The sequence below is a fragment of the Channa argus genome, chromosome 3 (genome assembly GCF_033026475.1).
Source record: "Channa argus isolate prfri chromosome 3, Channa argus male v1.0, whole genome shotgun sequence".
NCBI classification, from domain to species: Eukaryota; Metazoa; Chordata; class Actinopteri; order Anabantiformes; family Channidae; genus Channa; species Channa argus.
Window position 1 is genome coordinate 24313346 of NC_090199.1, and position 12164 is coordinate 24325509.

Sequence of the window (12164 nt, forward strand, 5' to 3'; positions counted from 1 at the left end):
CATTATCCTGCTAAAAGAGACATCCACATGAATGGCAGGACCCAAGGTTTCCTCCTTCCAGTAGTTCATCCTGTTGCCATCTAATATACCCATTGTAGGCATTTTTGGCAGTGGCTGTGCAGCCCTATAAAGATACTAGAATGTGATCACACCTTTTTATCAGAACCAGCATGAACCTTTTTAGTAGTTTGAGCTACAGTATCTCTTCTACTGGATCAGACTGCATGTTCCAGCCTTAGCTCTCCACCTGCACCTATAAGCCTACCTTGGACCACTTTGGGCATCCTAAAAGTAGCACAATATCAATCAAGCTCTCAGCAACAGTAAATTAGCATAGTAACCAAAATGTCCAACAATGTCTTTAACATCTCATCATGTTTAATAATTGTATAAAAGGGACGTATCATTACAAACAAATAAAGCAGGTTGAAAGCTGTATAAAATATTAAGTTGATTCATCTTGACACTCTACAGTTCAGTCCCTCTCATATAGCTTTATCAAAGTCCCTCTCTCTTACTTTTCCACCTACTTTTAGAAGTTGAGATCACAGTGTCTCTGATCTCCAACATACACTGACACACATACACACATGATGACAGGGGACTTACAAATCTTTCCCTTCATGAACCTGCAAGTCTCCCCTTCGCCCCCTTCTATAGCTCCATGCAGAGCCCATGCATTTATTGGACGCTTCTCTTGGATCACTGGCTGGCAAACCGCTCCACCTGACCAGGAGATGGGCGGCCAATTGATTTTCATGTGGGATGTGTTACTCTTTACTGTAGCAGCCCAAAAGCCCATATTGAGCCCTATCAGTTTTAATTGGTGTTCTTGCCTTTGAAATGTGTGCAGTGATTAGACCTAGAAAGCCACTGGTTTAGCCTCCTCCTTATCATGGCCTGCAGTGCTGTGCCACTGCACTGCACACTGTTCACGTACACACAGATGGTGTATTTAGCCAGGATGTCTCCTACCAATAAAATGCTAACCTAAAATATGTTTCTGGACACATTCAGACAAAAAGGGGATCTTCATAAAACACTTTGATAAATACACATGACTACGCACACTCACCTGTGTTCAGGCAGAGGACTTGTGTCCCCACTAAGATTTAAATCCAGTTGTCCCTAATTAGTGTGAAGAGATGAGAGGGGAAAGCACAACAGGTAGCTGCCTCTACTTTACCTCCAAAGCCCCGGCAGACGGGGAGACACAAGAGTCTTCTTATCCCCCTCAGAAAAATAAGAGACCAGGCTGCTCTGAAACATTCAACAACAGCTTAAGGGTGATTCTGCGTGTCAGAAACTTTCTGGTGATCACCCTGGACCTAGTTCCTTTTTTATTTTTCTTCCAAGAAATGTGGGCCTCATTTCTTCAAGTTTAAAAGAGTGTTTGAGGGTATGAATGAGGATAAAGTTGTAATGAAAAATAGAACGCAAAGGCATAAACGAGTGATCTTGGAACATGAAAAGTCTGAAAGATTGAAAAAGTGGAAACGGTAATGACTTTGCCTACTTTTTCTGTTACAGAGGCCCAAATAAAAGATTCATACTCGAGCTAACAAGATACTGGGACAATTCTTAGCCTTTGCAGGGTAACACCAAAAGCCAAATGCGAGAGAAGTTTTCAACACACTGATATACACATATTTGCACGGCCAGTTTCCAATACACAACACTTGCACCAACAAAAACCAACTTGTATAATTTTTATGTAGGACATCATCTTACCTAATCTCCAAAGTGCTGTTTGGGCCTCAACAGGCAAACAGGCCTTTGTCCGCAATCTATTTTCCACACCAACCAAGTCCCATGTCCTATTAGTCCCATATATTTGCACTAAGGATAAAGTAGATAGGCCCATAGTAAAAACAAACACGGCAACCCAGTGTTTCCCTGGATCAAGTGAATGCTTATTAACTCTGTCTAATTATTGTCCAACACATCCATCATTAGCGAGAGGACCTCAGAGGTGAGGGATGGGAAGAGTGGTGCTGGGCACAAAAAAGACCTAGCCCTAAATGCTCTTGCAGTGAATGCAAATCCGTGATGGCTCAGGTGCTAATTGCAGTTGAAGCCTGCTAGTGTTTCTCGTACGAGGATGGCATGGGTAGAATGTGGGATGAAGCTGTAAGAGGCTGGGGAGAGGGGGAAAAAAGAGCCGCAAAGCCAAGCGAATGCCAGGGACATTAATGAGGGCCAGACGGGTTCTACTTCTCAATAACACTGCGGCAGGAAAGCGAATGAGAGGAATGGAGAAAAAAAGAAAGAGGAACAGAGGAGTTTCATTACAGAAGAATGTTAGACAACCATTAGCAAACTTAAGCAAGCGAGGGTCTCTTTTCTCATATCCACACACCCAGAGATGTGCAAACATTTGTCATGTCAACATAGAGACAAATTACATGCAGGAGCACACAAACAGCAACTCCAACCACATACATATATAAATGGCTTTCAATTGTTAATCAGTACTAAATAAATCAACATTTTATAATCAGAGTTAATCATTAACAATTACTTCAAGTATATATGTGTACATACACGAGCCCACGTGCGTGCACAGAAAAGGACAGAAACAGGCACTGCTGCTCGATTTATTTGTCACAAGCAGGATTGGAGATTCATATGTTATCATTGCATAAACATTAGAAACAAATGATATCAGTAAGAGGCAAAAAGAAAGTAAATTAAGCTTTCTTTGTTATCAACACAGAATATAAATCATGAGTGTTTGCTTAATTGATTCCATTCCCACCTGCCTGACAACTCTCTCATTCATCCGTGTATTGTTTATCTTCATTTTAAGCTAGATGGATGAAAAAGGCTGTTATTGGATGCAAAGCCTGCTGAATTCCATCCTTTTTAGCAGGCACATTAATTGCCAATTAGGTGCCGCACAGAATTATTAGAGAATTTTTGTTTGTGCAATAAACACACAAAGAAGCTAACTCTCGACAAAGAAGTTTAGTTGTTTGAGAGATAGAAGATAGTGATAATCTTTTGTTTTTAGCAGCAAACAAACCACATTATGCTTGAAGGTAATTTATGTGCTGCTTGATATTACTGGTTGTAAGTGAGCAAGTTCACTAACTCTTAATTGGGAAATAAATCACACTGTTTCCATAGCAACAAACACTTAAAAGTGGTAATGGCAAAATGAGAGCATGCTGATAGTGTCTCAGCACATTGAGGTGGTTTGGTGTATGTGTGTGTGTGTGTGTCCATGGTCACTCATGCGTGTGTATTTTTACCTCCTCAAGCTCATTACCATAGAGCCTTGTTAGTATAGCTGCTGCTATGTGCTCTACATGGCAGGCTGTTTCATTCGATTAGGTCTAGTTTTGTCCACGTTGCTCTTATAGAAGGAGCTACGAGCTTGCTCATTTAAAACCGTGACAAATGTTGAAATAACAATGTAGTTAATGACAAACAGGGAACCAAAAAACAAAAAATGTAAAAACAATTGTTTCATCATTCGGTGTCACGGTCGGCCCGTGCAATTCTTCTACTTCCCCTCCATGTTCATGATTCCCCTCTTTTATCTTCTTTTCCATTATTATGATTTGTTATTGCTTCTCCTTTCCCTCTTCTGTCCTTCTTCTGGGCCCTGTCCCCCTTCTCTCCAGTTTCCTTTACTTCTTGAAATGGATGAAGGCATAAAGGGTGTTAGTGTAGATGAATGAATCTGCTGGCCTAACACAATCTGGCCCACTTCAATTTAATATGATCTCGCCCACAGTGTGGTTACCTTACCACCAGGGTGCTGTATTAAATCTCACTTTGACTTGCTGATAGATGATGGATACAGATTTGACAAACGGAGAGTGTGTGTGTGTGTGTGTGTGTGTGTGTGTGTGCATGACGAATACAACAGACGATCAGCAGACGGGTGAGCAGTGAGAGGCTGAACTGGTAATTATAGTATTTATCTGGGTTAGGTGTCATGGCTGCCTATGCTGCATTATGAACAAATAAAAGGATGAAACGCCTTTCAATGCATTCCATCCTTTCACCACTTGCACCTCACATTTTTGGAGGAAGCACACCATACAGGAAACAGATGAAGTGTATAATTTAAGTGAACATCTTCAAATGTAGAATGTGCAGACTGAAAAAGGGTATTCATGTCATTATGAATATACGGTCTATCTTATGGTATAAATCAAAAATCAAAACAGAAGGCCTGTATGTGTTATGCTCCTCTGATTGAACTTCAAAAACCTCAAAATTTTAAGAATGTAATTTTGCAATTTGTTTTTTTTAACGACAACCATCAGTATAATCGGATCATAAGAGGCAACTGAGGCTACTGTAAGTCTGTTTGATAAGCTACTGTACCTGTGGTTGTATCAACTCCCTTTGTCCTGACCTCTATTAGGTTCAGCAAACTTAAAATTATTAAAAAAATCTAAATTTTTAAAAAATAAATGAATATTACAAAACTGAATGTGAGCTTACTATTTAGTTAGACTGAGATATAAATATTACTGCTCTGAGACAAAATAGTTTGAGAGATGGAAACATAATGAGACACAACTTTTTTTAAATATTATAGCCTAATTTAATTTTCAGTTTTGTCTGGTATGTTGAGACATAAGAGAGATACATCCCATAGATGATTTTGTATCCCTTAGAGAAGAAAATGATACCAGAGCTACAGTATTATGGAGCACCTCATTATTAGGCACACCTAGGTAAATATAATACAGTAGCCCTGCAATGAATCCTTCCATTCACAAGAATTATAATTTTAAATTATAATAAATTGTTCATTTTCTTCTCCCCTAGTAATCTCGTTCAAGTGTGACTCATGTCTCACCCGTTTCTCCTAGTGAATTTTAGGAAAAGATATCAGACAAAGTAGAAACTAAAATGAGGCTGAAATGAGAATCATAATTTTGTGTCCAAGCAGTAGAAGAGCAGTAAACTTTTACTTCCTTTTTGTTCAAATCACATTCATTTGTCACTAAATCTCAAATATCCAGATTTGATTACTTAGTGTTTACATATTATGTTACATAATTTAACAATACATATGACAGCAGACATAACAAAAATAATTAAATCCGTGTGAAATAAAACGTGAAAATACATTTTCTATGAATATCAACCTCTGTAATCTTTATTGCAAAATTAAGTTAATATAAAAACATTTTATGGGGCTTCTTTACAGTTTATTACTTACTAGAAACCTCTTTGGCAGCACACATTTGCGAGCACGGATGTTCCTACTAATAACAGTGAGGATCGCTCCGTGACAGCATGACACTGAACCATCTTGCACACAGTAATAGGACTATGGAACTTTAGCAGACATATGAAATTCAGTTAAAGTTTAAACGATTTACACTTGGGCTTTTCCTACTGTGACATGTCAAAAAAAAAAAAAATCTTCCATATTGTTGGGCTGTGGTAATGTAGCAGCTCACATTAATTGAATTATATAATTACACTGTTATTGGTTTAATCAATTGCAGCCTCAGGATCAGGTAACACTAAGTGGCTTAGGTCTGGGCAACCACTTTCCTGGTCCTCCACTAACTGCTTATATTAGTCAGATAAGGCACAAATCAATGGCTAGAAAGTCACTGGATCAGTCATTTGTCGCACTCAATTAACTTACCACTATCATTAAGCAAATCAATCAATGCAACAAACTGACAACTAGGCTAAAAGGCTCTATTTCCCCCTTATTATAGGGAAATGCCATTATTCTTTTTTTAATTACTGCATTAGTTTCATACCCATAAACAGTCAGAAGAACTAAAATAACTCCTTTTTAATAACCTTACCAGATTAGTAAGATACTAATTTGTCATGTTTGCAGCTAAACGCAGGAATCCTAGTGAGCCGTGCAGTGCCGCAGCAGCAGGGCAGCACAAATGACATCTGTGAGGCTACAATACAGTCGTGCCTCAGTACAAGTAAACATGCTTGGCTTTTAGGTCAAAAGAAAATGTGACAAAATGTGTTTCTTTGCAAATGCACATTGCTTCAGCTTTTTTTTTTTTTTATCTATTCCACTTAGTTATCCCTTACATTTATTATACTCCCTTTAATCAATCTCAAAATGACTCCATGGTGTCAAAAAGTGAGTGTTTATTAGTACTTGGTGAGAAGTCCTGCAACCACAAAATCACTGCGAACAATACCACTTACATGAAGAGACACCTAAAGGTACAGCACACAGAAGCTGAAATGACACTAATGTTGTTGTTACATAATGTTATGCAACCATAAAATGCATTAGAAGCCAACTACTAAAGACATTGATGCAGTGTAAAATATTACTGTAGCATTTCCCAACAGGGAACCATGGCTACAGTACATTGCTCGCATCTCTCTTTTTAGCCTAGCTAAATAGTCCGTAGCCCTGTCAGAGGTTACATTTGCTGAATACAAGCTTTTTATAGTACTGGGTATTTTGTGAAACATAGCATCAATGTTTAAAGTTGTTTTATGTTTTCAACTTGAGTTCTAGGGTTTTTAGGGTGTAAATGTACATTAATGCTTTTAAACTTCAATCTGGCCTCCCTTTATTAATATAATATAATATGTCTCTACTTCTTGCTAAAAAGTTCCTTCAGATGACATCACATGGAGGAGTTTTTCATCATTCACTCCTCCATGTGATGTCATCTGGAGGAGCTCTGGAGCAGCACATTGACCATGATTACAACCTCCAAAGTATGAGCAACTGTACATGAACTACAGACTAGATCCCAAAGAAGCAAGTTTAATATCAGTGAAGGTTTCCTTTAAATATGCACAATGAACTTGCCATGTTGTTATTAAAATGCACACATATTATTTTGAATACTGATTTTAGGCTTGAGTAAAGTCTGTTGGCAAGATGTCTTTGAATGAGTTAGTTTTCATAGTATGTTAAGAGGTTTCAGTTATTTCACAGATACATTTAACTGGTCTTTTACAAGGTACTGTGTTATTACCACTGCATGTACAGTATGAGTATAGACTAGTACAACATCGCTACTAAAGAACACAAAATTACAAAACAGATTCTGGCACAGGGCAGCTCCCTTCTTCCTGAACTTGCGTGGGTTTCCTCTGAGAACCTGGGTTTCCTCCCACAGTCCAAGGAAATGCATATTAGGGTAATTAGTGACTATAAATTGCCCGTAGTGGCAATTGTGAGGGTGAATGGTTGTCTGTCTGGGTTGGCCTTGAGATAGACTGGTGACCTTTCCAAGGTGTACCTCGCCTGTCGCCCAATGACAGCTGGGATGGGCTCCAGATCACACACACCTGACCCTCCACCCACCCTGCGACCCTGAAAAGGATGAGTGGTTACAAATAATGGATGAATGTATGGATAGAAAATCTTTGTATGGCTTTTGTAAAGAGGTCATTTCTATTATTTGTATATTTAGCAGATCATGATTCAGCAGATCATGGGCAAAGATCACGACTGAGTCGCATGAAAACAAATTGCAATGAATTCACTAATGTTGTTTCAGCTTCTCGGTATCTGTTATGTTATACTATATATCATCATATTATATTGGATATTCTATATTACGTAAATGCAATGACCACTCAGTATTTCTGAAATGTTTCATTTGTATACAACTTATCGTTTTTGTGGCTTATTATTAATATAGGATATAAAGATATTCTACTTTTGTTTTGATCTTTTGCTTGTTTCTTTGAAAACAATAGATAAAAACAAACATGATCCATGTTCTAGAGAACAAATCCATGCTGTCTGGATGACAACTGAAGAAATGCTGGAGCAAATCACACTTACACAAATATAAACCAAACACAGACTGGGAGTGAGTTTTGGCAAATTATTTGTGTCCTAAAACTCAAACAGCAAAAAAAAACAAACAAAAAAAAAACTCCAGCTTTTGAATCTGCAAAGTATAAATCATCTTCCAAGTTAACTCCATTCACAACTTGTGAAGAAAACCAGTCACTGGAACAACAACAAACACGCCATGATGACTGTGTTCCTTACTTCAGCAGCAACCAGAGGACTACTGGGTAGAAAAAAGAGCCAATTTTACTTTCAAATGCTGTAACTTTGATAGGTTCCAATTTAATTTGGCTTATGGACGGCGGAAATTTCATATGAGTGTCAGGTAAACATTGTAGTGCATATGTTTCACAAATTACAGGCTGTACAGTGGCATTTCTTTCTCCAGTGCAGTTAAGTTCTGGCTGGAAACATTTACGGAAAACTTTGGAGAGAAGGAAAAGTTTCAACAACCAAGAGTCTTTTCTTTATGATGGTATTAATATTAATGGTTCCTCAGCTACAGCTAAGATTAAAATACTCACAGTGTGTCAGCTAATCGCCCGATGATGAAAAACACCAGAACCTATATGTACAAAACACCTGTACCTCTCTACTGTATTGGTTGATACTGTATGTGGCATATAAAACAGAGATAATCCCAAATGACATGTGCCAGATGGTTTATTGTGCATTTATTTTTATGCCGTGCAAAGAAAGTGCTCCCCCACACAGTCCTTTGTATGCTGGTGGCATGTTGGGCACGTTTACAGCTTTGTAGTCTCTTGGGTGCACTTAAGACAGTACAGCTGACATAACAGACCTTGCTCTTCCGTCAAGCCAACATCTACAATCTGGACAAAGATTAATGTTGGACCTTGGATTTTTCCGATGAAAGTAAAATAGGGAGAGCAACATCCCCCCCAACAACAGAGGCTCTCCTGCATCATGGGAATTTGAGTCACTGTAAATGACTTCAAGAAACCGCGGACGGTTCCAATCCTGCTGACAGCTCTGAGATGGGCACCATGGACAACGCCTGAGCTGCAACCTTGAAAGCAGCTACTAAAAGCGCTGTCACGTTTATCTGTCTAAACACGCACAACGTTCGCTATTGTAACCTCAGTTTCAACGAGTTTAGTCATAGTACATAGTCAAGTACCACTGAAGTAAAAACAGAGGTACATGTTGTGTTTCCATGTTCTCCATTTTAAGTACAAACATCTCAAAAAAACATGGCTGACAACCTTTTGGTGTGCGATACATGGATGTAAAGCTTTTAATTAAATTAAATAAGTTCAAACATTGAGAAAGACTGAACAAATCATATTGGATTTATAAGCTGCTTAGAATTTCACAGAGATAGATTTATTTAAAAAAAAAATCCACTTTTTTTAAGGGCATAGGTTTAACTGGGTCATTGAGGCAGCCAAGGGAAGGAGATAGATTGTATATAATGCAATGTATTAAAAAATAGTGGACTCTGAACATGCAGCACTTTTATCATGTTGACAGTGTGTCCTTTTTCCTCTAACATATTCCACTGTTGACCTCATGTGGAAATGTTAAATATAGTGCTTTCTGCTCTGCAGCTTGTAGCTCGTACACTGCACACAGTACTTTCTGAGTCAGAAAACTGACAAAGAAGTGTTGTGTAAGTAGGTGAGGTCAATATTGTGGAGTGTTAATATTCAGCCTTGGCTTTACAGCTTTGAAAGGATTATAAGCAAGTTTCATCACATGAAAGTAGTGCCTCCTGAAGGGTTGGCATCTTTGATATAAAGATGTGATCAGAATTTGATGAGAGTAGTACACACTACAGCAAAGGGAGGGATGATATACAAAGAGGTGGTACAGAATAATATAAAGCGAGAGAGTTGAAAGGGGAAAGAGGAAAAGGCATAAACAGCACAGAAAGGGAGGAAAAAATAGGAAATAGATGAAGGCAAGCAAAAAAAAATTGTCTAAGATTAAGAATTTGCGCAGGAGAGAGAAATAGAGGGCAACCTTAGATGGATTTAAATACTACAAAACTGGAATCATTCTCAAAGAACTGGGATACTACTGGGAATGTGCAGAAGAGAGAGGTCGGCAAAGGGGGAAGAGACAGAAACGAGGCCAATAGAGAAGGTTTAATCATTATACTGTGTATACACAGTATCACTGCTGATGTTTGCTGACTGGCAACCAGTCCCACTGCTTTAGTGAGTAAAGAAGATAAATCTTGATTTCTACAGATGAGAAACAATTTGAGTTTCATTGTTTTTTATCCTTTTCGTGGTCCCGTTTTTTTTTTTTTTTTGGCTCCTTCTCACTTTTTGAACCCCACCCCCCACCACGCACACACAGACACACCCACTTTCATCACTTGAACTCTCCGTAGCTTCTCCCTATTTCTGCACCCTCTTCTCACTTTTTATCTCGCTGATAAGGTTTCTATCTAGCTGCCAGTCAACTCCACTGCCAAGCAGACACTGATAATGCTCTGACATCTCCAGCAACTGCAATTAACTAAAGCTCTGTCTCCTTTCAGAAAAAAAAAGAAGAAAAAAATCTGCCTGCATTTTCCCCCTGTCCTTTTTACTTTCTCTGTGAGCCACCTTGTGAATATGTGATCAGAGTGTTGGCACACATCTAATATTGAAACCTAACAGCACAAAAAGAGAAGAAGCCTGCTTCACTCATCAGATCTGTGTATGTTGTGTCTCTCAGTGTTTCTGTCTGTGTTCAGTCAGACTTGGGAAGCTTGGCTAATCTTGTTTCCAAAAGTAGGTTTTGTTAGGAAGGCTGGTGTGTGTGCAGATGGCACATTGAGTGAGTGAATGAAAAGTGGGTGAGTGAGTGAATGAGTGAATACAGATAAACTGTCACAGCTGCTGTGCTCCTTTCCAGCATTACATGGGTTATGTCGCAGCGACAGCTAATAGCTCATTCGCTGCTCTAAATTAAAACACAGTCACCTAATGGGAGTACAGGGAGGGAGGTGGGATCTAACAGGACTTATGAGAAAATGAAAAGTGATTGGATGTGAAGTTTGAATTAAAGGAAAGCAGTCTGGTGTCAGACTCTATGAAGGTGACTGCCTGGACTGGTGAGCGGACGACTCTCAGTGGACCAAATCCCATCCAAAACCTGTCTGTCAAATTAGCGCGATAGGTAGGCCCCTCCCAACAGTTAGGCGGGGGCAGCATCTCAGCAGATATTAATTACGCTATAGCTCCAATGGCCCTACATGAACCTTTTTGACTCATTATGTTGAAGAAAGTCTGTTCATCTGCATGACATTTATCCTAAAAGTTACATCCAGCCCCAGGGTTAGGGCGCATGTGTTTTGCAAAAAGCCACGCTTTCGTATCATAATCATAGTCATAGTCATAATGTCATAGTAGCTGATATTACTGAGTCAATTTTCTGACTTTATGATGCATATCTATCTGTTTAAAGCTACAATGTGCTACTGAAACTAGTCTTGAAATAAGATGTCAACACAACAAAATGAGCTTGTTCTGCAACATTTGTATCAAATAACGAAATAGTTACACATGACAAATAGCACCCAACTGTAGTTGGCATTTTGACATGACATTTTTTCAACATATCTAAAACATGAGTCATAAACATGTAGCAAAACATTTTGTTTTTCATTTCCTAGAATGATTGAAATGCTCCATTTCAGTTCAGCTGACAGCTTCCACTGGTCCAAAATGCAACGCAACCTGATACACTGTGGTTTGGCAATGCTGTGATAAAAGAAAGACTTTCAAGGCCCCTTTCGAAGGCAATTTAAAAAAACCAAAGTAAGGCATGACGTTTTGGTTTTATAACCCTCATCAGACACCTGAAGCCTGAAATATTAATGTCTTTAATTTTGGAGTTCATATTTCATTTCTGGGAGAGGACTATGCATTTCCTTATGTTTTTCTGCTCTGTGTTTTGAGTGAGGGGCACTATAGCATACCAACCCTTATGTTCATCACATAGATAAATATTCTCTCTGTCATTTGGCAATATACCAACAGTTGATCTTTTCTTTAATTAAAAATGAAAGACTTTTTTTGGTTACATCAACAGGTGAATAACAACCCTGACCGCAACACTTAACATCCATCATGTTTTGTTTTTCCCCCATCTGCGCATCTAAACCATCATCTATCTCTTCATACTTCTTCACATGAGTGGGTGTCTAAAATGTCACCCTCCTCAATCTCATCAGTCACACTACCCCACTGAACATTAAGAACCACTTCTAACCTGGGTAATAACAACAATAAGTGCATCTCACTGCTCTTGTACTGTACATCCTTCCCTTTCATTCTTTCACGTACTCTATCATTATGGCCCCCACACATCTGTCTTACTAACCCCTCACCTCCATACCCCCTCTCCGCCTTTGTGTGTTGGA